Source organism: Hemiscyllium ocellatum, chromosome 7 (assembly GCF_020745735.1).
Source record: "Hemiscyllium ocellatum isolate sHemOce1 chromosome 7, sHemOce1.pat.X.cur, whole genome shotgun sequence".
In the NCBI taxonomy this organism is placed as follows: domain Eukaryota; kingdom Metazoa; phylum Chordata; class Chondrichthyes; order Orectolobiformes; family Hemiscylliidae; genus Hemiscyllium; species Hemiscyllium ocellatum.
The window spans coordinates 76,902,207-76,926,931 of record NC_083407.1 but is presented as its reverse complement, the minus strand read 5'-3'; positions in this window follow the sequence as shown (position 1 = coordinate 76,926,931).

The window sequence follows — 24,725 nt, the reverse complement described above, 5'->3', positions numbered from 1 at the left end:
TTCTGCCTAGGAACTCTCCAACCACAAGGAATGAACTCAGATTTCTCCAGTTTCCTCATTTCCCCTCCCCCCACTTTGTCTCAGTCAAATCCCTCAAACTCAGCAACACCTTCCTAACCTGCAATCTTCTTCCTGACCTCTCCGCCCCCACCCCACTCCGGCCTATCACCCTCATCTTAACCTCCTTCCACCTATCGCATTTCCAATGCCCCTCCCCCAAGTCCCTCCTCCCTACCTTTTATCTTATCCTGCTGGACACACTTTCCTCATTCCTGAAGAAGGGCTCATGCCCGAAAAGTCGATTCTCCTCCTTGGATGCTGCCTGACCTCTGCGTTTTTCCAGCAACACATTTTCAGTTCTGATCTCCAGCATCTGCAATCCTCACTTTCTCCTAATTCAAAGATTAAAAGGGTTTGGGAGTAGAAAGAGAGGTTAAGTCCTCAAACCTGGGCCCAAATAATTGGCAGCAGTGCATGTGGTTTGCCAATGTCAGTGAATACATCTTCCCATGAATGGTATTACCTACCACACCACCAAATCTTCATAATACCTCCCTCAGCCCCCTATCATTGACCCACCAGCATGAACTGGCATTTGGGACATGTACACGACATTTAGACACTCCCTTTTGCACTTTCACACCTGCCAATGCTGCCAGCCTCATACCGATCTCTCTCTTTGTTTGCATACTTTCAGCTATGACAGACAACTCATCCATTACACCATAAGAGAAAAGAGCATCAGGTCTGCTCTACTGTTCGATCATGGTCGATATGTCCTTCAATTCCATTCTCCTACTTTCTCCCCATAATCTTTAATCTCCTTACCGATCAAGGACCTATCTATCTCTGTCCTAAAGACGCACAATGACTTGGCCTCCACAGCCTTCTGCAACGATGGGCTCCACAGATTCACCACCCTTTGATTGAAGAAACTCCTCCACATCTCATCTCTAATCGTCCATCCCTTCACTCTGAGGTTGTGCCCTCTGGTTCTAATTCTTCCGGCTGGAATTGAACCCAGGTCCCTGATGCTTTCTGGCAGCAGTGCGAACTCAGCTCTAATATCTACTGTTGCCTCTCTGTTACCTTTCTTGTATAGAAGCATCACGTAACATATTCACTGACATTATTCGCTTCCTCTGGCAGGATGCAGGTGCACAGTTGAGTGAAACAGAGCAGGATTGCTAGGATCAAGGATCGTTCTCCACATTAGGAAGCCAGCTGTAATGGAATTCTTATCATCCAGCATTGTGGAGAGCATCAAGAATGCTGCTATTTTACTGCCTTAAGCATCTTCTCAAGTGCCAGCTCACTCTCATTCTGTAAGCTGCTCATGGTGTTACCATGATGTTTTCCTTTCCACCTCAACAGCCACCACTCCCCAACACTCATCCATCAATTTTTACCCTGCCTGTCTTCACACCCCAACATTTCTGTTCAGGTTTTCTGTTTTTGGACACCCAAGAATTGCTGCCTATCACGCTTCAACAGACTCACAAAGAAGAGAGAGGGTGACAGCACAGTACGGATAGGGAGGCCCCTATACCTGAGGTGACACTCAGAGCCACCAGGTCAGATGAATGCATGGCATAACGTGGACGCCTAAAAGAGTAACTGTCTTCAGAATCATCATCTCCAGCAGCACTTCAGATCCAAGTTTTATGTCCATAATGTGTAAGATTAAATGCTTCATTTAGTTTGGTAGAGTATGACACAACCATAAATTGCCTGACACACAAGAAGGCCACAGCTGAACTAAGTTGACTAAAATGTTGCAGCTTATTTCATGAAGGATGTCATATGTTACTGTGATTAACTACTGATGTCGCTTAGTGTCATTTGTGAAAGGTATTGACTAATAGCTCAGATATTATTGACCCACATAAAAGCGCTGTAACACTGCCAGAACTGAAACGCTGACATGCCCCAAATGGTTTTTGTAGGATGCCTACAACAAGCAACGGGACTCAGTCCATTATTTCTCAGCTGAGATGATAAGAAAAGATGGGAAGATTGCTGATAAACTGACATAGATAGATAGAGTAGAATAGAATAGAATAGCCTTTATTGTCACATGCATTTAAATGAGTGCAGTGAAAAATTTGTAATGTCGCCTCTCGATGCCATCTTAGGTACAGGGTACCTAAATGCAGATACCTTCAGTTACAGAATTGAAATAGATACAAACAGACTGGCATGGGAAAACAGAGTTTAAAAAGTCCAGAATGAGAATAAAAAGTATCTTTAAAGTACTCAAGTTGTAGACCTTTCTCACTGAGACTGGGCCCACCAGGTTTCAAAGCATGAGGTCATGCTGTCTCCATGAACTGGCCTCTGTCCTGGACTTGATTCCCCGGCTGGGATCCAGCCGTGATTCACTTCCGGGACTCTGCCTGTGCTCACTCTGCTCCCGTTCTGGGCTCCAGCCCATGACTCAGCGCCCAACTCGACCCATGCTTGCTCTGCTCCTGCTCTGACCTGTGACTCACTTCTAGGATTTGCTCCACGCTCACTCTGGTCCAGCTCCCACTCCAGGCTCCAGCTGTGACTTGTTTCTGGGACTAGGCCAGTGCTTGCCTGCTCCCACTCTGGGATCCAGTCTGTGATTGAACTCCCAGCTCAGCCTGCGCTCGCTCTGCTCCTAAACCGGCCTGCGGCCTATGACTCACTTTTGGGACTTGGCCCACACTCACTCTTCTGTCGCTCTCATCTCTGGCTGCATCCCGCACTGGCTTGGTCTCAGACTCCATTTTCCATGCCCTCCGGGGTGGGGGCTACTTTATGAAGTTAAAAGTTTTGGTGGAAGGAGGAGAGGTTGGTGAAGAAAAACTGCAGCAAGAAGGAAATAAAGAAAGGAAAAGGAACTGGCGAGCAGAGGAGTTCCGGCTGAAGCATCTTACTCTGCCACCATCTTAACCAAATGATTCCTTCACTCTAAAATATGTCATCCAACAAGACAGCTTTAAATCTTATGATGTGATTAATAAATATCGATATTATGAAGCCATTTAATTACAAGGCTCATCAAAGATAGATTCTTTGATAATTCAGTGCTTGATATAGTTATACACAATTGAAAGGAATGTTGGTTTACCTCAGTGATATTTCAATTTTAGGTAGTTTTGCATGCAGAGATCTACATGACGATCTGATAAAGTATTAACTAATCTTAAAATTGTCCAATTATGTTATTGATTGTAGCATTTTCTTACATATACTTTTGTCCACACACCGCTACTACATACGTCAGCATAATTGCTATGGTTCCATTTGGAGCCCTTCAATCTCCAAGGTCATGATTGTTTGAGGATGTCATTCCAAATAAAAGCAATTGAGCAAATAGTGGTTATCAGCAGCAGACACTTAAATCATCCATAAAAATAACGATGTCTCATGAATTTATTTTCCATTCTAATATAAATATTTGAAACACAGGTTATTTGTCCTCAGTCTTGGTGATAATGTATTAGAAATTAGCAAAACATTTAGATTTGAAGTTGTTATGAAAGTCACACTGAACTTACCAAATATCATACATGTTAATCTTCAAAACTTTAAAATAATTCTTAAAGAAATGGAGTTGAACTAGATACGAGTATAAGATGCAAAGCACTGGAGTTGTGTAGATGGTTACCATTTTAAAATGTGTGCCAATTACACTGGAAATTCAACTTAAATCAATTTGCGATATATTCAACAAATTTATTGGAGAAGATTAGTTTGAACCACAGGCTTGGCATTTTTAAACAATTACAATTCATTGGATTAAATGTGACGCCTTTCTAGATAAGCACACTTGCGTGAAGATGTTTTCATGGATTCTCACCATGAAGCCCAACAAGTTACCTCAACAGTTCTTGCCGAATGCACCTCATTAATCACTTATGCTGCTCTTGTTGTGAAAGTTATTTTGGCAGTACTGTAGTTAACTTAGTGTTGCAATGTATGCCCAGGATCATGTTACAGGGCTCCAGTAACAGATAATGGTAGTGCATTGCAACACTAAGTTAACTACAGTACTTCCATAAAACCCTCATACCCTATGGTGGCCCTTACAATTTTATTCTCATTTTTTATTCACTTGTGGGACATGGACACGCTGGTTGGACAGCATTTTCATTGCCCTCCCTAGTTACACTTGAGAAAGTTATGGTGAATTATCTTCTTGAACCACTGCAGTCCATATGCTGTAGGTTGACCCACAGTGCCATTGAAAGGGAATTCCAACACTTTGATCTAGCGGCAATGAAGGAATGCGATATATTTCCAAGTAAGGATGGTGTGACTTGGAGGGGAGCTTGCAGGTGGCGGTATTTCCAATTACCTGCAACCATTGTCCTTCTAGATGGAAGTGGTTGTGGGTTTGGTGAATTTCTGCAGTACATCCTGTAGATAGTACACATTGCTGCTACTGAGCATCAGTGGTGGAGAGTGGGTGCTTGGAATGTGGTGTCAATGAAGCTGGCTGTTTTGTCACGGATAGTGTCAAGCTTCTTGAATGTTATTGAAGCTGCACACATCCAGGCAAGTGGGAATATTCCATCACACTCCTGCCTTGTACCTTGTAGATGGTGGGCAGGCTTTGGAGATTCATGAGGTGAGTTACTCCTTGCAGTATTTGTACCCTCTGACCTGCTCTTATGGCCAATGTGTCTATGCAGCCCGTCCGGTTGAATTTCTGGTCAATGGTAACCCCAAAGATGTTGATAGTAGGGGATTCGGTGATAATAATACCATTGATGGTAATAACTTCTTATCACACACCATTCCCTGAATTATTTGCCACTCAGCTGATGTACATTAAGATGCTATTACTTCTGATGCCCTAGCCATAATTAAAAGGCTGCTTGGCTGAGAACTGGAATTCTGGAGCTGCCTTGCTGAATCCCTGACAGAATCTGAACATGTCGGAGAAGTGGCAAACGATAATATGATTCTTCAACAGGTACCTGTAAGTTCTGGTTGAGGGTATGGTACAAAGGTGAGGAGTCAGCTTCCCTGGCAGACAGGCAGAAGAGACCACACTACCAGACCCCACCAACCTGATCCAAGATCACCAGTCCAGTCAGTACTACAATGCAAAAGAACAGCCATCAGATGAAATGCCACACTTTTTTGCTGCTCCATCACGCTCACTACATTTCTGCTACTTCCCTAAGACCACCAGGGCTCGTGCTCTGTCACTCTCACTATTGCCTGCAACATCTTTGCTCATAGGTTCTCACTACAGTCCCTCCAACCCTCCACACCACAAATGCTGCTTGGCCTCTGCATTGCAGAAGTCATTTGCCAAGGATACCATAACACTTTTTGACAACCTGGACCCGTAGTAAAAGCCATGCCACCCAATTTCAGCTCATGCACTTTCTCCCTTTCTCTCATTTCTGGAGAATGCAGCCCACAATAAAATAGAAAGGGCCCAAAGGGTAAAGGAGTGCCTGATATGTGGCTTCTCAGGTCCAATAAAGAATGAATCCTGGTCCTTGCAGGAGAAGACAGGATTGTTCGTATGTGGATGGTGAAACATCCACATCCTGCCAAATGACTAAGTACCACTCTTTATTCCACTGCAGTGGTTTAGCTCAGTTGGCTGGATGTATGGAATGTGATGTTGGGTGTTGCCAACAGTGTGGGTTCAATTCCTGATAGTACCATGAAGGACTGTCGTTCTCAACCTATCCCCTTGCCTGAGTGTGATGACCCACAGGTAAATGAGAGAGCAGCACTGCGGTCAGGTAAGACTACGGTGACTTTATCTTGATTGTTTGTCAATTGCCATGCGCGTCCACTGTGTGCGTGGGTGTGTCGAAATTTCCTAAGCATGTTCTCGGCTTGTATAACTGCTTAATTCCATGTGCTGACTTAGAAGGCAAATATTGCCCAAGCATGCAGTTCTGTGCTGAAAAATTGATGCCAACTCCTCATGCAAGTAGAGTCCTAAATATGTATTTATTAACTGAACAAGAGGGAGGTCAACCTGCATGTCAAATTCTGGTGTAAGCATGCTTTTTGGCAAAGAGAAAATGGGAGCAGTTTCTATGCCGGCTTGGCTTATGCACAGTGATCTATGGTAATTACACACAGGATCAATTTTCATTGTATATTAATTCCTTCATGACTTGATAAATGATACCAAGGTCACACTACACAATACTTAGACTAACAATAATCTTGTGACTCAGGTCATTTGAACTCAGCAAAAATGAAACCTCAATGCCCTTGTGTAATAAAGCCAATACAGAATGTGAACATGTTGGTTTATTCACTTGTGTGAAAAAGAACTGGCAATAAATGTAAGTTTGAATTGCATGCAAAGCATTTGCTTTATTAACCGACAAATTAAGAGTATAGAATTTTATTTTTGTACTGTAAATAGTGCAGGACTTGATATAATCCTATTGTATAACACTATTGCAACCTTTGTAATAACAGTATGTACTTTGTCAGGGCCTACATAAATCTAAATGCGTGGAATGTTAAGCTTCATGAGGAAAATGGCTGGGGCACTGTTTCCAGCTCTGAGAAACAGCAAGTGAAAGAGTGGGTGAGTGTAGGAGAACTAGCACCTGACTGGATGTAGCAACAGCCTCCAAGAAAAAAAGGGGGATGGGGTGGCTGGAAGAATGGGGGAAGAGTGCGAATCGAATTGGAGACAGTACAGGAAACAAATGATTGGAGACAGCCATAGCAACAGGTCCAGGCTATGATCCAGTATGAAAGAGCGAGATAGTACAATAAAATATTCCATAAAGTAAAATAATATTAAAATACGTCAAACTGCAACATTACAGGAAGATTATGAGATGGTTGATTGGTGAGTATTACAGTTCATTTTGCTTTAATACCACATTAAAATTACAGCATAAAAATTCAACTCAACAACGTAATTACTGATATTAGAAACCTAAGTAGTTAAGTAAAAATGTTATGATTATAACTTGGTCAGCCACGTGGACTTCATAGAATATGAGTTCCTGTTTTGGGCTGTTAATCTGGTCCAATCAGGGAGCCATGGCTGATAAATAAAATGGGTGAGTATCAGAGAGACTACTACTCTGGTGCCTGACTCTGTATGAGCCAGTATGACAGTCAAGGACTGTTCATGTGTAAATAAAGGGTGACTTGGTGACAGGACACTGGCCGCTAAACTTATTTCAAAACAAAGCAAAGTTGACAGGACAGGTGATATGTTGTAGTTGTGACACAAGAGTTGTGTGGATACTTTGTGTGATCCATGGCAGTCACATTTTCAATAAGTATCTGCAGTTCAAGGAACTTCACCTCAGAGGTGATGATGCATTCTGATGCATCACAGACAGGGAAAACTACCTGGACATTTTATTCTAGGTGGCATAGAAGAAACTACAGCGAGAGTGATCAAAATGAGAATGGCACCATTGTGCAAAGGACCATTCAAATTGGGGTCTGGAAAGGAATGTAGTTATTGTTTGGGATGGTATGGTTAGAGGGATAGATATTGCTCACTATAATTCTGAAGGTTGTGTTGCAAGCCGGGTCCAGGTAGGGATCTTCTTGGATTTGAAGAGAAACCTGAGTTTGAGTGATTTTACATTTACAGTATTCTTTCGCTTTTATTTGAATGAGGGGAAGGATACAGTTGTTATGGTACATGTTAGTGCTAGTGACTTGAGTAGGATAAAGATAGGCTTTGAGCATCTAGCGACCAAAAGATATGGGGTAGACCTTTTAGGACAAGATGAAGGTAAGTTTCTTCACTCAGAAGACTGGTAAATCTGTGGAATTCTCTGCCTCAGAAAACAGTTGAGGGCAAATCATTGAATGTTTTCAAGAAGGTGTTAGATATTGTTCTCAGTGTTGAGGAAACAAAGGGTGGGGAGAAGCAGGAACAGGGTATTTAGTTGGATGCTCAACCATGATCATTTTGACTAGTGGAGTAGGCTCAAAGGGCCAAATGGCCTCCTCCTGCTCCTATCTTCTATCTAAAATAAAAAGCAGACCCACACAATGTAATAATATCTGGACTATTAACTGAACCACAATTAAATAAGATCAGAGAGTTGAATGTATAGCTGAAAGATTGCTGTGCGAGTAGTGGGTTTTGATTCATGAGGTACTAATGTTAGTCCTGGGGAAAAGGCAGCACTAACGTTGGAAAAGCATTTGTCTGAATTGCATTGATATCTTGGTGAATAACATAACCAGAGCAGGAGGGAAAGCTTTAAGATGAATATTGGATGGAGAGTTCATGTGATTAGAGATTTGAAAAGTTAGAGAAATGGTAAAAGTGTAGAATGACACTGTGAGCAATAATACCTGGGGTGTGACAAGAAGTGACAGAGCATGCAACCAAAAGAATATGAGATCCTGATTGGGCTGTTAATCTGGTCCAATCAAGTCTATAAAAAGGGCAGAAATAAAAAAAAAGGTCTTTATCTGAATGCAGGCAACATTTAACACAATAGAAGAACCGATAACAACAAATTGAATTAAATATGTACGATGTGATTGCCTTTGCAGGGGTATGGTTGTAACATAGCCATGGATGGAACCAGAATATTCAAACGATTTTGACATTTCAGAAAGACAATAAAAAAGCAAAAGAAGGGTATGTCACTCTGTTAGTAAAGGAATAGTAATGAAAACCAGAAATCAGAACAGTAATGAAAACCATCCTGGTTTAAAGGAACAAAACGTAGAATCAGGTGGCTGGACTTAAGAAATAGCATTAGAAAAAATTGCAAGTGGGAATATATAGTTTCTGGGCATCCTGATAACTAAACAGTAAGACTATAAAACTATATAAAACTACAATCAATAAATAATGGGGCTTGTAAGAAAGTAAATGCAATAAATCATGGAAGATTTTAATCTTCATGTAGATTGTACAAATAAAATTGGCAAAGATAGCCTGGAGAATGAGGTTATACATTATACTTGGGGCAGTTTCTTAGAACATTATGTTCTCAACCAAATAAGGTTTAGGGTATCAGGTAATCTGTATTTGCAGGCTTAATTAATGACCTCATTGCGAAGGGCCCTCTTGGTGAGAGTGTTCATGTTCATTTCATATTCATTGTGTGGGTGAGCAATATGAGTCTGAAACTGCACCCTAAAATAAATAAAAAGGGAAAATATATATAAATGAATAAAATAGAACTGCAAAACAGATGAAAAGGTAAAATGGCAGAGAAGAAGTGGTATAAATTTCCGGAGATCTTTCATACATCTCAACTATTTTTGAGAAATAAAGACTCCATGAGAAAAGTAGAACATTGATGTGTAATTAAAACAATTAAAACTGGTATCAAATACAAAGAAAAGATGTAGAATGTCTCAGAGATTGCTGGTGGCCCAAATCCTGAAAGATTTCAGAAACCAACAAAGAATGTTTTTAACATTTAATATAAAGTGAGTACTGGGGGAAAAGCTCACAAGATTAAAACCATGAAGTGAATATCTCAACAAGTATCTCAAAAGTAGCTACAGATCTTGCAAGAAGTATCTCCCATGATAATGGACAGTTTAGAAGAGGCAATGTCATTGAAATGCATTAGATCCTTAGGAAGGTTGATAGGGTGAATGTAAAGAGGATGTTTCCTCTCCAGTTGGAATCTAGAATAAAGGAGAATAGTTTAAAAATAACGTACCACCTATTTAGGGTGCTGATGAGGAGGAACTTCTTCTATTAGAGGGACATTGTTCTATGAAGTTCTATCTCCAGCCTATGCTGGAAGCTGAGTCATTGAATCTATGCATCGATGATTACGGTCACTTATACTTCTAGAAGGAAGTCAAACGTGTGGCAGGCAGGAAAATGATGTTAAAGCCACAATCAGATTGTTATGATCTTATTTAATGGCAAAGCAGGCTTGCTAGTCAGAATAGCCTACACCTGTTCTTAAATGATCTAATTCAATGCCCAAAATGGGACTTTGAGTTGTGACCCTAGAGTTGGAAAACCCATTACTCACCAGATTAGCTACCCAGACTGCATCTGCATCAAATATGGCACAGACTGCCATATCTGAGCAGGACTTATAAACTGAGTTGACGACCATAATGTAAACTAATGCCCTTTGAAATAGAAGGTTGTCATAGATGATCTGATTGTTATAAAAACTTGGATGGCTCTTTCAAAAAAAATCCTTCGCTTATAATCAAAACGAGGGTTTCACCAACATCAAATATTTTTTAAAAAACAGATGACCTCTGTCCATTGCAGCTGATGTTTGCAACAGAAAGCACAAACTCAACCAAATATCATGCCCAAAGAAGTTTTGCTTTGCTGAAGAAAGATCCATCCAGTGAGACAAAGAGGTTGTAAAACCTAACCTGAATAATATATAGAAAGAAGTACTCTATATTGAAGAACTTTCATTTTCACTTTACACCATAGTGATCTTGAACTGAACTGCTTAATCCAAAATAGAGCACTTGAACATTACACTTTCAGAAAGGCAAAGATAACTCTATGTTAAATAATAAGAAGAAATTCAAGATTTGGAGATGCCAGTGTTGGACTAGGGTGTACAAAGTTAAAAATCACACAACACCAGGTTATAGTTCAACAGGTTTAACTGGAAGCACTAGCTTTCATTATACTTTTACTATAACCTTTTGCTATAAATTCTGTGTCTTACGATCTTATACTCCACAACCACCTGATGAAGGAATAGCGCTCCAAAAGCTAGTGCTTCCAATTAAACCTGTTGGACTATAACCTGGTGTTGTGTGAGAAATTCAGTTTATTTCTCAGGAGTAACCATAATTCAAGCTCCACTTTCCAACCACTTATCTCTGTGAATACCATAAATTGCTTAAGTTTTCAATCTAAAAGTTAAGAGAGATCAGTTTGAATATGAACACTACTAGTTTACTTGGAGAAAGAATGTCTCATTTTCACTCCTGTTAGTTCTCGCACCAATAAAGTTCAATACTTTTGAAAGGTTGCATCCTTACTCTAATTTTCAAACTGAAAAATAGTGAATGGATGGTGACCATTCACTACAAGGTTCCTCTACCAGAAAGAGCACATACTTTGAGTCTCAATCCTGCTATTCAGCCAATTGATGCATTTTGATGTTTTTTTCCTTCAGCTGCTACGCAGAGCTTTGAGTGGAGCAGGACCAGACTTGCATGGCAAGATATAAATAATAATTCTTCTCTCATAAATATGCCCTCTGTAACCTGTTCACAAAACATAGTTATGACATTATTCCCAGTTAAACCATTCATTCAAATGAGACTGCACAGAGCTAAAGTATAAATAGACATAGATATGACAAATATCACAAAAATAATATCAGTTGTATGTGTCTTGGATTTATGTGTGGTCTAAGTGCAATTTTTTTCAGATCAACACTGATTGAATACTATCTTGTGAAAATGAACATTATCAGATATTGTTAGATCTGAACAAATTATGATGTTACCTTTTGCTGCTGTCTATGTTGGGCAGGTGTACATAAAAGTTGTTCAATAATGACTGCCTACAATTGAACACATATCAATCTTTCTTAATCAATGCACAACAGTCATAATAAAAGTGAATTGCACTGAAGTGTAAGCTTTATAATTAAAACCAATTGAAATTCAGCACTAATAGGTCGGAATCAACTTTTGGAAAGATTAATCTGTCAATCATCTATCAAAATAGGGCAATTTAGTGTCATTTTCAATAATTAACTATCACACAGCAAACGTGGATGCCATATCTCTAAGAAATTCAAAATTCATAATTATAACTATGGTTGAATCCTGAGGGGACAAAATTGCTTTTGAAAGAAAGTTCTTCTAGAATGTTCCATTCTCACTGCAAAAGCAACTTGCAATTTTATTGTGGTATATATCATCTATTTATTTATTCATTGATTTAATTTGATCTAATGTGTTTAATGGAAACACACAGCGTATTTTACACAAGAACAACAAACTGTCAATCATTCCATCAGTTTCTTTCTTAAGAGTTGGCACGAGCTTAATGTCATGAATGCACTGATGAAATAATCTTGTCACCCAATATTAAATCTTTAAATGTGAGAAGGAACTAATAAAATATTATTCATTTTCTTTTTCTAATGACTTGATTATTCATCAACAGAAGAAACCCCACTTCATCAGCCTTTTGCAACTACATGAATTTTGCACACTCAAAACCAGTGACACATGTGGCAGTAGTGTTTATCATCTACGAGTTGCACAACAATAACTCAATTAGGTTCCTACAAGAACATCTTCAAAACCCTCATCCTCTTCAAACTGGAAGGACAAGGGCTGCAGGTACATGGAAACATCAACCATTGCATGTTCCCCTTCAAGACATACATCATCCTGATGAGGAACTATATTGTCATTCTTCACTGTGAAGATCTTGTAACTTCTTCTTTGGAGGTGTACCTACCCCAAGAGCCTGCAGCTGTCCAAGAAAGTAGTTTGCCTAGCCAATGATGCCCATGTTCCAGCAACAATTTTTTTCTTTAAAACAGTGTTGGATCTAGCACAATGGCATTTGAAAGAAATTATTTCAATCCATTGGAAATTCCATGCTTGAGCCATAAGTTGTTCTGTTGGAATTGCATTGTTCTAAAATTTACTTTACTGAAAATACATTCAAATGTTTTCTAAATATATTTGTTTTTGTTCTATGTGATACGTTAATTGCACACTTGACAAAATATTTACAATTCACAGATTGAATATGTGGCACACATTTAAAATTGAACACTGTGGAGGTATCTCAGCTCAGCATTTTTCATGGCAGCTCACTAAAAATTCTGATTAATTTTGTTTGGCTCAAATTATTGAAGTAAGTTATGTCCCCCATTATTTATGTGTGTACATAACTGTTATGTTGTGCACCAGTTTTTCTCATGAAATCTGTTACAATTAGGGACCAATTTGGTAAGCAGATAATCAGCTTTTCCTAAACTATTGAACATTTGATCATTTATGACTGCTTCCCAATATTTGCCCATCAATTTATGGGCTGAGATGTTGCTCTGAGTGACCACAGAACAGCTTTTACCATCGATCTCTTGCACAGTTACACAGAAACTTGCAGCAGCTTGTCAGAGATAATTTGTCTTGCATCTGAGTCAATGTTGCATTCTCTTAAAGGGAGTGGGGGAAGGTGTGACCTGTGGAAAACAGCAGGAAAACTCTTCAATCGATCATGAAAACTACAAGGCAGGAAGTAGAAAGAGGAGTTAGAAGTTATAATTAAATCATTATATGGAATGTAAAATGAGAATTATGACATTCACATGGGATTAAGAGAGAGCTAAAAATAGAAGAATAGGAAATTTAAATAATTGTCAAAATAATCTGCAGCATTAATTTTCTCTCAATGGAAGAAAATGCCACACATTTAAATTTTTGTTTAGGAACATGGAGATTGTACAGCATCAACTGCCTCATTAGCTCTATTACTTTAATTCTTTATTGCAAGAATAGGTACAGTAACAGAAATAGTAAAGTGAAAAGACCGGTTAGGCTGAAACAAAACAGGAAACAAGGAATGCGTATTGGATTAAACTGCACCTGTTTCAATGCACGGGGGCTGACGACTTTGGCCAATGAACCCAGGGTGAGAATAGGTATGTGGAACTGGGATATTATAGCCATTACAGAAACATAGCTAAGGGAGGGACAGGACTGGCAGCTTAATGTGCCAGGGTAGAGGTGTTTTAGGTGAGGCAGAGATGGTGGAAAGAGGGAAGGAGGAGTTGCATTTTTGATTAAGGAAAGTATCACAACAGTAATCAGGGATTAAATAATTGAGGGATCATCCAGTGAGGCTTTGTAGATGGAAATAAGACATAAGTAGGGGATGGTAACGTTATTATTGGTTATTATAACATTATTATAGTTACTATAGGCTCCCAAACAGTCAATGGGAAGTAGAGGAACAAATATGCAGAGAGATTGGGGACACTGACAGGAGCAATAGGATTGCCTATTAGACTAGATTCCCTGCACTATGGAAACAGGCCCTTCGGCCCAACAAGTCCACACTGACCCTCCGAAGAGTAAACCACCCAGATCCATTCCCCTGAACAGACACCTCCCTCCCCTTCCTGGACGTCTCCATCTCCATTAATGACAACTGACTTGACACTGACATTTTTTACAAACCCACCGACTCCCACAGCTACCTGGATTACACCTCTTCCCACCCTACCTCTTGCAAAACTGCCATCCCATATTCCCAATTCCTCTGGCTCCACTGTATCTGTTCCCAGGAGGACCAGTTCCACTACAGAACAAACCAGATGGCCTCCTTCTTTAGAGACCGCAATTTCCCTTCCCACTTGGTTAAAGATGCCCTCCAACGCATCTCATCCACATCCCACATCTCCGCCCTCAGACCCCACTCCTCCAACCATAACAAGGACAGAACAACCCTGGTGCTCACTTTCCACCCTACCAACCTTCGCATAAACCACATCATCCACTGACATTTCCACCACCTCCAAAAAGACCCCACCACCAGGGATATATTTCCCTCCCACCCCTTTCCGCCTTCCTCAAAGACTGTTCCCTCTGTGACTACCTGGTCAGGTCCACGCCCCCTACAACCCACTCTCCCATCCTGGCACCTTCCCCTGCCACCGCAAGAATTGCAAAACCTGCGCCCACATCCCCTCCCTCACCTCCATCCAAGGCCCCAAAGGAGCCTTCCACATCCATCAAAGTTTTACCTGCACATCCACCAATATCATTTATTGTATCCGTTGCTCCCGATGGGTCTCCTCTACATTGGGGAGACTGGACACCTCCAAGTAGAGCACCTTAGGGAACATCTCCGGGACACCCACACCAATCAACCACACTGCCCTGTGGCCCAACATTTCAACTCCCCCTCCCACTCTGCCGAGGACATGGAGGTCCTGGGCCTCCTTCACCGCCGTTCCCTCACCACCAGACGCCTGGAGGAAGAACACCTCATCTTCTGCCTCGGAACACTTCAACCCCAGGGCATCAATGTGGACTTCAACAGTTTCCTCACTTCCCCTTCCCCCACCTCACCCCAGTTCCAAACTTCCAGCTCAGCACTGTCCCCATGATTGTCCTACCTGCCTATCTTCTTTTCCACCTATCCACTCCACCCTCCCCCCGCCGACCTACCACCTTCATCCCTTCCCCCACTCACCTATTGTACTCTATGCTATTTTCTCCACACCACCACCCTCCACTAACTTATCTCTCCACGCTTCAGGCTTTCTGCCTTTATTCCTGATGAAGGGCTTTTGCCTGAAGCATTGATTTTACTGCTCCTCGGATGCTGCCTGAACTGATGTGCTTTTCCTGCACCACTCTAGACTCTGTTTTCCAGCATCAGCAATCATTGGTTTTACCTATTTTCCCTGAACACTATGGACAATTGAGCATGGCCAATTCACCTGACCTGCACATCTTTGGATTGTGGGAGGAAACCAGAGCTCCCAAAGGAAACCCACCCGGACACAGAGAGAATGTGCAAATTCCACACAACCAGTCGCTCAAGGTGGGAATCAAACCCGGGTCCCTGGCACGGTGAGGCAGCAGTGCTAACCGCTGAGCCACTGTGCCTCCCCACTGTGTCATGGTGAGGGATTTTAATTTTCTGAACATAGACTGGGATTGCCATGGTGTTAAGGGCTTAGATGGGTTGAATTTGTTAAATGTTTTCAGGAAAGTCTCCTCAAGCAGCATATGGAGCATTTGGAAAGACAAAGTTTGATTAGAGCAGTCAGCATGTCTTTGTGCATGGCAGATGATGCCTCACAAATTTGTTAGAGTTCTTTGATGAAGTGAGCAGGAAGGTTGATGAGGACAGGGTGGTAGATGTAGTCTACATGGATTTCAATAAGGTCTTTGATAAAGTTCCACATGGTAGGCTGTTCTGGAAGGTTAGATTATATGAAATTCAGGGGGAACTAGCAAATGGATACAGAATTGGCTTGACGGTAGGAAGCAGAGTGTAATAGTGGAAGGATGTTTGTGGAACTGGAGACCTGTGATTAGTGGTGTACCTCAGGGATCAGTGCTGGGCCCATTGATGTCTGTTATCTATATCAATAATTTGGATGAGAATGTACAAGGCATGATTAGCAAGTTTGCAGATGATACTAAAATAGGCGGTATCATGGACAATGAGGAAGGTTATCAGAAATTGCAGCAGGACCTTGATCAACTGGGGAATTGGGCTGGGAAATGACAAATGAAGTTTAATGTAGTTAAGTGTGAGGTCTTGCATTTTAGAAAGTCAAACTGAGGTGGGAGTTTCATGGTGAATGGTCAAACCTTAAGGAGTGTAATGGAACAGAATGAGTTTAGGTATACGGTTCTCTGAAAGTGGAGTCACAGGCAGACAGGGCAGTGACGAAGGCTTTTGACACACTGGCCTTCATCAATTGGGGCACTGAGTATAGAAGTTGGGAAATTATGTTGTAGTTGTACAGAATGTTAGTGAGGCCACACTTTCAGTATTGTGTTCAGTTTTGGTCACCTTGTTATAGGAAGGATGTTATTAAACTGGAAAGAGTGCAGAAGCAATTTACCAGGATGTTGCCAGGACACAAGGGTCTGAGTGATAGGGAGAGGTTGGACAATCTAGGACATTTTTCTTTAGAGTGTAGAAGACTGAGAGTGGACCTTTTAGAAGTGTATAGGATCATGAGAGGCATGGATATGGTGAATGTATCAATTTTTTTTCCCAGGTTTGGGTAATCGAGTTCTAGAGGGCATCAGTTTAAGTTTAGAGGAGAAAGAATAAAAGGGAACCTGATGGGTAACTTTTACACATAGAGGGTGGTATGCATATGGAATGAGCTGCCAGCGGAAATAGTTAAGGTGGGTACATTAACAACATTTAAAGGCGTTTGGACAAATACATGGATAGGAAAGGTGTAGCAGGATAGGGGCCTAGCGTAGGGAAATGGGGTTAATGTGGATGGACATTTTGGTCGGCATGGACCAGTTTGGGCCAAAGGGCTTGTCTCTGTGTTGTATACTCTATGACTGTAATAGTGGGTCGGTAACTTCATGTCACATCTTTAATGCAGTAACAGCACCAAATCTATTAGCTAGCACTACAATGGCACAGGTTGTGGAGGGGCAAAGGAAGACAAATACCTTCTGTGGGCACAAAAAAATGCAATGGTGACACTTAGTTGTCAATAAGTTATCAGAGTCATTAATATGTTTACTTTTCATCATAATTGCGTGAATAAAAAATCATTTTAGCTGCAGAACAAGAATTAGAGTGCAGATGCTAGCCATTCTTAGCACAACATGATGTTTTATGGTTCAAGATGTGAAGTGAGCAGCTCCTGCATTTGTACAGGCTGTGGGATCTTGAAAGTTGATACATTTGGCAATGGGAATGGAGCTTTCTAGGATACAGGAGCTTGCTTGTACCTGAAAGCCACTAATATGATTCATTTGTAAGATTGCATGGTGTGGTGGAGAATGTTTGAGGTCAGGATTTGAAGGTCAATGTGTAAGGTTCATGGACAACATCTTGTGGTCACAGCTTGTCAACTGCACTGCCTTAATGTTTGTTTAATGGTACTGCCTTTTGAGGCGTCTGATGTCACATAAATGTAGATAAAGTCTTCACAGGATGAAACAGTTACTACGCCCACTCTGGGTGTGGCTGCAGCCATTTTTGTTTTCATTGCATATTAACTGTTAGGATGAAGATGGAGGAAATAGTCATCGCATTTCACAGACTCAGCCTTTCAGTTTAGCTGACTCCCTCCAAGTTTTCCTATTCCCTTTTTGGTTGCTTTCTCTGTCAATCCCATTAGCTTTGATCTTTCCCCATTGTCTCACCCAATCCATTTATTTAACAGTTCATCTCCTCACGTTACTTCCTGAGCACCAGCTGTATTGTAACATAATGCTGTAAACATAATATTACACTGACCACATCAAACCAGTGAATGCTTTGAGAGCAAGTGAGGAGATGCACCCTGCTTGAATGCAAAAGATGATGCACAAACTATACTCACAGCAGCATTGCAATGAAAGGTGTACGTGCACTGCAAAGTGCAGCATTGAAGTGTGAACTGTTTTCTAAATGGGTGGGAGATGTAGTGAGGAAGTGGTAAGACTGGTGTTTGTCTGATGCTAGCATCCATGGATGCAGGCATGCAGATGGTCGCTGCCAGTGAAGTCTGCATTGAGATGTTGGCGACCTCTGTCCAAGATGGAGGATTGAGGAAGCAGGGAGTCAACTGGAGTCACCAAATTCCCATTGAATTTCATGTCAGGAATAGTCACCATCTAGATTCCATCTGGACCTACTTTTCATAATTTTCAAATGTACATTGACAGCAATTTTTGAGTGTCTCCACATGTACAGTCAAACTCACAGGGCGCAATCATAGTACAAACAGTGTGTACTCACCTCCAATTTACTCCATCCTGTGCTGTATATACACATGCACAGGAAGAAATAAATTGGAGGTGAGCACACACTGTTTGTGCTATGATTTTGCCCTGAGTAAAAAAAGCAAACATTTTAAAATGAATACTTTGCTCAGCACCAATACTTCTATGCTAAACCTTTAATGTTTGTGTGGTTGCAAGCTTTATGTTGCTCTTTTTCTAAAAAAAATGATTGATCAGTTCTGCTGTGCATACTCATGAGAGTCAGCAGACACAGTCAATGTTTTATTCAATGCCAAAGAGATTTCATTAAGTAGGTGACAATTGTGTCCATTAACCTCTCCTTGTCTTCTGCTAAATATAAAATTAAGAATTCAGGGGGGAAAAAAAGCTTGCTCAGTTGCCAAAATATTTGCTTTCTTATCTTTTTTCTTTAATTGTATCACTTCCCTGAGCATGTCTGACATTCTGGGTAATCCAAGATAGAGGACAGGAAAAGAATCTGGCTGTAAAAGCTGTTCCTTTTTTGAGGTATTTTAGGTGCTGGAGGTGATTTCCACAAATTCTGGGAGCAGCAATTACTGTTTTATATGCTGTTGCATTGTTTTGGAACTTTGAAGGAAAAAAAAGTCAAAACAACAGAGGTTCTAAAAGAGAGGGGTACAGACAAAGGAAGCACATGGTGAGGTCAGTGCAGGAGAGAGAGAGAAAGAAACTGACACCACAGTGAACCTGCACAGTTACATGAATTCAAACAGCAAAGACAGTATCGCTGGACATCGGAGTGCATCTGGGAAAATTAATAAATGGTGAAATTCACAACTGATCTTGGAGGAATTGTCTGGGTGAAGTCATAGCACAGAAACAGATAAGTGAATTGTTTTAAGTGTGGCCTATAGAAAGTCTGCAGTAGTGAGTAGAGAGGGTTCTTTTGTGATTATATGTTTTTTTGAAATTTGTCTCTTGATTAAAATATAAGATATAACAATTAATTTAACCTGGAGCAGTGTTTTGTAAAGGAATAAGCTGGTGTTATTTTTTGGGTCTGTAGATTTTGAAGGAGCAAAAATGGCCTTTAGTAGAGTGATACGCTCTTCTTGTCAGATGTGGGAGTTTAGGGAGAGTTTACAGGTTAGTGCGGATTACATCTGGAATAAATGCTGTTGATTGCGAAGCCTATCAAATCGAATGGATTGGTTGGAGAGACAGTTAGAGGCAATGACGAATTTGCAACAGCAAGGGGATGTGATGGATGGCAGTTATAGGAAGGGGGAGAATTCACAGATACAGTCACATAGATGGGTTAACTCTAGGAAAGAAAAGAGAGGTAGACAGTTAGGACAGTCTGTGGTTATCCCCATTTCAAACAAATATGCTGTTTTGGAAAATGGATGGGGTGATCGATTCACAGGGGAATGTAGTATGAACAGCCAAATTTCTGGTATTGGGATGGCTCTAATGCAATGAGGGGTATGTTGGGTTCCAAGAGATCAATTGTGTTAGGGGACTCCCTAGTCTGAGGTACAGACAGATTTTTCTGTGGCCAGCAGCAAAAAATCAGAATGGTGAGCTGCTTCCCTGGTGCCAGGATCAAGGATGTCTCAGAGAGGATGCAAAATGTTCTCACAGGGGAGAGAGGTCAGCAAGATCATTATCCACATTAGAACCAATGACATAGGACGGGAAAAAGTTGAGATTCTGAAGGGAGATTACAGAGAGTTAAGCAGGAATTTAAAAAGGAGGTCCTCCAGTGTAGTAATATTTGGATTTCTCCCGGTGTTACAAGGTAGTGAGGGCAGGAATAGGAGGATAGAGCGGATGAATGCATGGCTGAGGAGTTGGTGTATTGTGAGAAGGATGCACATTTTTGGATCATTGGAATCTCTTTTGGGGTAGAAGTGACCTGTACAAGAAGGACGGATTGCACCTAAATTGGAAGGGGACTAATATACTGGCAGGGAAATTTGCTAGAACTGCTTGGGAGGATTTAAACTACTAAGGTGGGTGGGACCCAGGGAGATAGCGAGGAAAGAGATCAATCTCAGACTTGTACAGTTGAGAACAGAAGTGAGTCAAACAGTCAGGGCAGGCAAGGACAAGGTGGGACTGATGAATTAAACTGCATTTATTTCAATGCAAGAGGCCTAACAGGGAAGGCAGATGAACTCAGGGCATGGTTAGGAACATGGGACTGGGATATCATAGCAATTACAGAAATATGGCTCAGGGATAGGCAGGACTGGCAGCTTAATGTTCCAGGATACAAATGCTACAGGAGGGATAGAAAGGGAGCCAAGAGGGGAGGGGGAGTGGTGTTTTTGATAAGGGATAGCATTACTGCAGTGCTGAGGGAGGATATTCCCGGAAATACATCCAGGGAAGTTATTTGGTTGGAACTGAAAAATAAGGAAGGGATGATCACGTTACTGGGATTGTATTGTAGGCCCCCCAATAGTCAGAGTGAAATTGAGAAACAAATTTATAAGGAGAGCTCAGTTTTCTGTAAGAATAATAGGGTGGTTATGGTAGGGGATTTTAACTTTCCAAACATAGACTGGGACTGCCATAGTGTTAAGGGTTTAGATGGAGAGGAAATTTTTAAGTGTACACAAGAAAATTTTCAGATTCAGTATGTGGATGTACCTACTAGAGAAGGTGCAAAACTTGACCTACTCTTGAGAAATAAGGCAGAGCAGGTGACTGAGGTGTCAGTGGGGGAGCACTTTGGGGCCAGCGACCATAATTCTATTAGATTTAAAATAGTGATGGCAAAAGGATAGATCAGATCTAAAAGTTGAAATTCTAAATTGGAGAAAGGCCAATTTTGATGGTATGAGGCAAAAACTTTCAAAAGCTGATCGGGGGCAATGATTGCAGGTAAAGGGATGTCTGGAAAATGGGAAGCCTTCAAAAATGAGATAACAAGAATCCAGAGAAAGTATATTCCTGTCAGGGTGAAAGGGAAGGCTGATAGGTATAGGGAATGCTGGATGACTAAAGAAATTGAGGGTTTGGTTAAGAAAAAGAAGGAAACATATATCAGGTGTAGACAGGATAGATTAGACTTAGTGTGGAAACAGGCCCTTCGGCCCAACAAGTCCACACCGACCCGCCGAAGCGAAACCCACCCATACCCCTACATTTACCCCTTACCTAACACTACGGGCAATTTAGCATGGCCAATTCACCTGACCCGCACATCTTTGGACTGTGGGAGGAAACCGGAGCACCCGGAGGAAACCCACGCAGACACGGGGAGAACGTGCAAACTCCACACAGTCAGTCGCCTGAGTCGGGAATTGAACCCGGGTCTCAGGCGCTGTGAGGCAGCAGTGCTAACCACTGTGCCACCGTGCCGCCCACTCGATAGATCGAGTGAATCCTTAGAAGAGTATAAAGGAAGTAGGAGTATACTTAAGAGGGAAATCAGGAGGGCAAAGACGGCACATGAGATAATTTTGGCAAATAGAATTAAGGAGAATCCAAAGGATTTTTACAAATACAGGACAAAAGGGTAACTAGGGAGAGAATAGGGCCTGTCAAAAACAAGCAAGGCGGCCTTTGTGTGGAGCTGCAGAAAATGGGGGAGATACTAAACAAGTATTTTGCGTCAGTCCTTACTGTGGAAAAGGGCATGGAAGACAGAGAATGCAGGGAAAAAGATAGCGTCATCTTGAAAAAAGTCCATATTACAGAGGTGAAAGTGCTGGATGTCTTGAAATGCATAAAGGTGGATAAAGTTCCAGGACCTGATCAGGTGTACCCTAGGACTCTGTGGGAAGCTAGGAAAGTGATTGCTGGATGTCTTGCTGAGATATTTGTATCGCTGATAGTCAAAAGTGAGGTGCTGGAAGATTGGAGGTTGGCTAATGTTATGCCACTGTTTAAGAAGGGTGGTAAGGACAAGCCCGGGAACTACAGACCAGTGAGCCTGACCTTGGTGGTGGGCAAGTTGTTGGAGGGAATCCTGAGGGACAGGATGTACATGTATTTGGGAAGACAAGGACTGATTCGGGATAGTCAACATGGCTTTGTGCATGGGAAATCATGTCTCACAAACTTGATTGAGTGTTTTGAAGAAGTAACAAAGAGAATTGATGTAGGCAGAACGGTAGATGTGATCTATATGGACTTCAGTAATGTGTTCGACAAGGTTCCCCAAGGGAGACTGGTTAGCAAGGTTAGATCTCATGGAATACAGGGAGAACGGGCCATGTGGACACAGAACTGGCTCAAAGGTAGAAGACAGAGGATGGTAATGGAGGGTTATTTTTCAGACTGGAGGCCTGTGACCAGTGGAGTGCCACAAGGATCGGTGTTGTGTCCACTACTTTTCATCATTTATATAAATGATTTGGATGTGAGAATAAGAGGTATAGTTAGTAAGTTTGCAGACGACATCAAAATTGGAGGTGTAATGGACAGCGAAGAAGGTTATCTCAGATTACAACAAGATCTTGATCAGATGGGACAATGGGCTGAGAAGTGGCAGATGGTGTTTAATTCAGATAAATGTGAGGTGCTGCATTTTGGGAAAGCAAATCTTAGCAGGATTTACACACTTAATTGTAAGGTCCTAGGGAGTGTTACTGAACAAAGAGACCTTGGAATGAGGGATCATTGGTCCTTGAAAGTAGAGATAGCATAGTGAAGAAGGCATTTGGTATGTTTTCCTTTACTGATCAGAGTATTGAGTACAGGAGTTGGGAGGTCATGTTGTGGCCGGACAGGACAATGGTTCAACCACTGTTGGAATATTGCGTGTAATTCTCCTTCCTATCAGAAAGATGTTGTGAAACTTGAAAGGTTTCAGAAAAGATTTACAAGGCTGTTGCCAGGGTTGGAGGATTTGAGCTATAGGGAGAGGCTGAACAGGCTGGGACTGTTTTCCCTGGAGCATTGGAGGCTGAAGGGTGACGTTATAGAAGTTTACAAAATTATGATGGGCATAGATAGGATAAATAGACAAAGTCTTTTCCCTGGGGTGGGGGAGTCCAGAACTAGAGGGCATAGGTTTAGAGTGAGAGGGGAAAGATATAAAAGAGACCTAAGCGGCAACATTTTCTTGCAGAGAGTGATACATGTATGGAATGAGCTGCCAGAGGAGGTGATGGAGGCTAGTACAAAGGCAACATTTAAAAGGCATTTGGATGGGTATATGAATGGGAAGGGTTTGTAGGGAAATGGGCCGGGTGCTGACAGGTAGGATACGTTGGGGTTGGGATATCTGGTCGGCACGAACAAGTTGAACCGAAGGGTCTGTTTGTGTGCTGTACATCTCTATGACTGTATGTCAGATACTTTCCTATGGAACTTTGCAGTTCATCTTTTTCACAAAATATGGTTTAGCACAAACAGAGAAGGGATACAGCACATTGTGAATATAAGTGTGTGTGCTCCTAAGCCTTTATTTTAAGTAGGAATGTTGGTGTATCCTGCTGAGATGGAGCTTGAGCACAACCTGGGATTCTCTGTAATTCCTGTCTAGGTCTAGTCATCCAATGTTGTGGCTAATATGTGTATATTCTTTCTTTTCAACAAGTGCACCACCTGGAGAATCTCTATGCCTGAAACAAACCTTAGATCTTTTTCATATGAACATTGGACCACATTGTGAACAGTGAATATAGTAGACTAGATTGAGCAAAGTACGGGTGAACTCTATGCACTCCAAACCCACTGACTCTCACAGTTACCTCAACAATCCAGTATCCATCCTATGACTCTGTTTCCTGTAAGGACTCCATTCCTTTCGCGCAGTTTCTTGAGTCCATTGGATTTTTTTCTGACGATGCCACCTTGCACACAATGTGGCAAACGCAGACTAGATGACTGGTTTTGCAGAGCATCTACATGCTGTCTGCAAAAATGACCCCAGAGCTTCCAGTTCCCTGCCAATTCAACACACCACCATGTTCCAAAACCAATCTTCTGTCACAGGCCTCTACCAGCATTCCAATGAGCCTCAATGTAAGTTCAAAGAACAGCATTTCATTTTCCGCTTGGGGATCATGTAGCCTCTGGGACTCAACATTGAGTTCAATAACTTTTGATCCTGATTTCACCCTTACACATTTTTCATCCATCCCCACATCTGGTCCGGTTATGACATGGTTTGCTTTTAGCAATGTCACCTTTTGCCGTGTACTTCTAGATCCACTATAATGTTATATGGGTTACATTTAGTACAACTCACCTGTTTTCCCATACTCTTCACTCTTACTCAATTTTTCTTTTGTCCTGGCCTGTTATCCATAATCTCCTTGTTTACCTAGCCCTTTTGTATCTCTCTTTCTGTCTCTGGGCTTCATCTCCATTTATCCACTAACCTCACCCTTTCCTCCCACCACACTCCCACTTTGGCC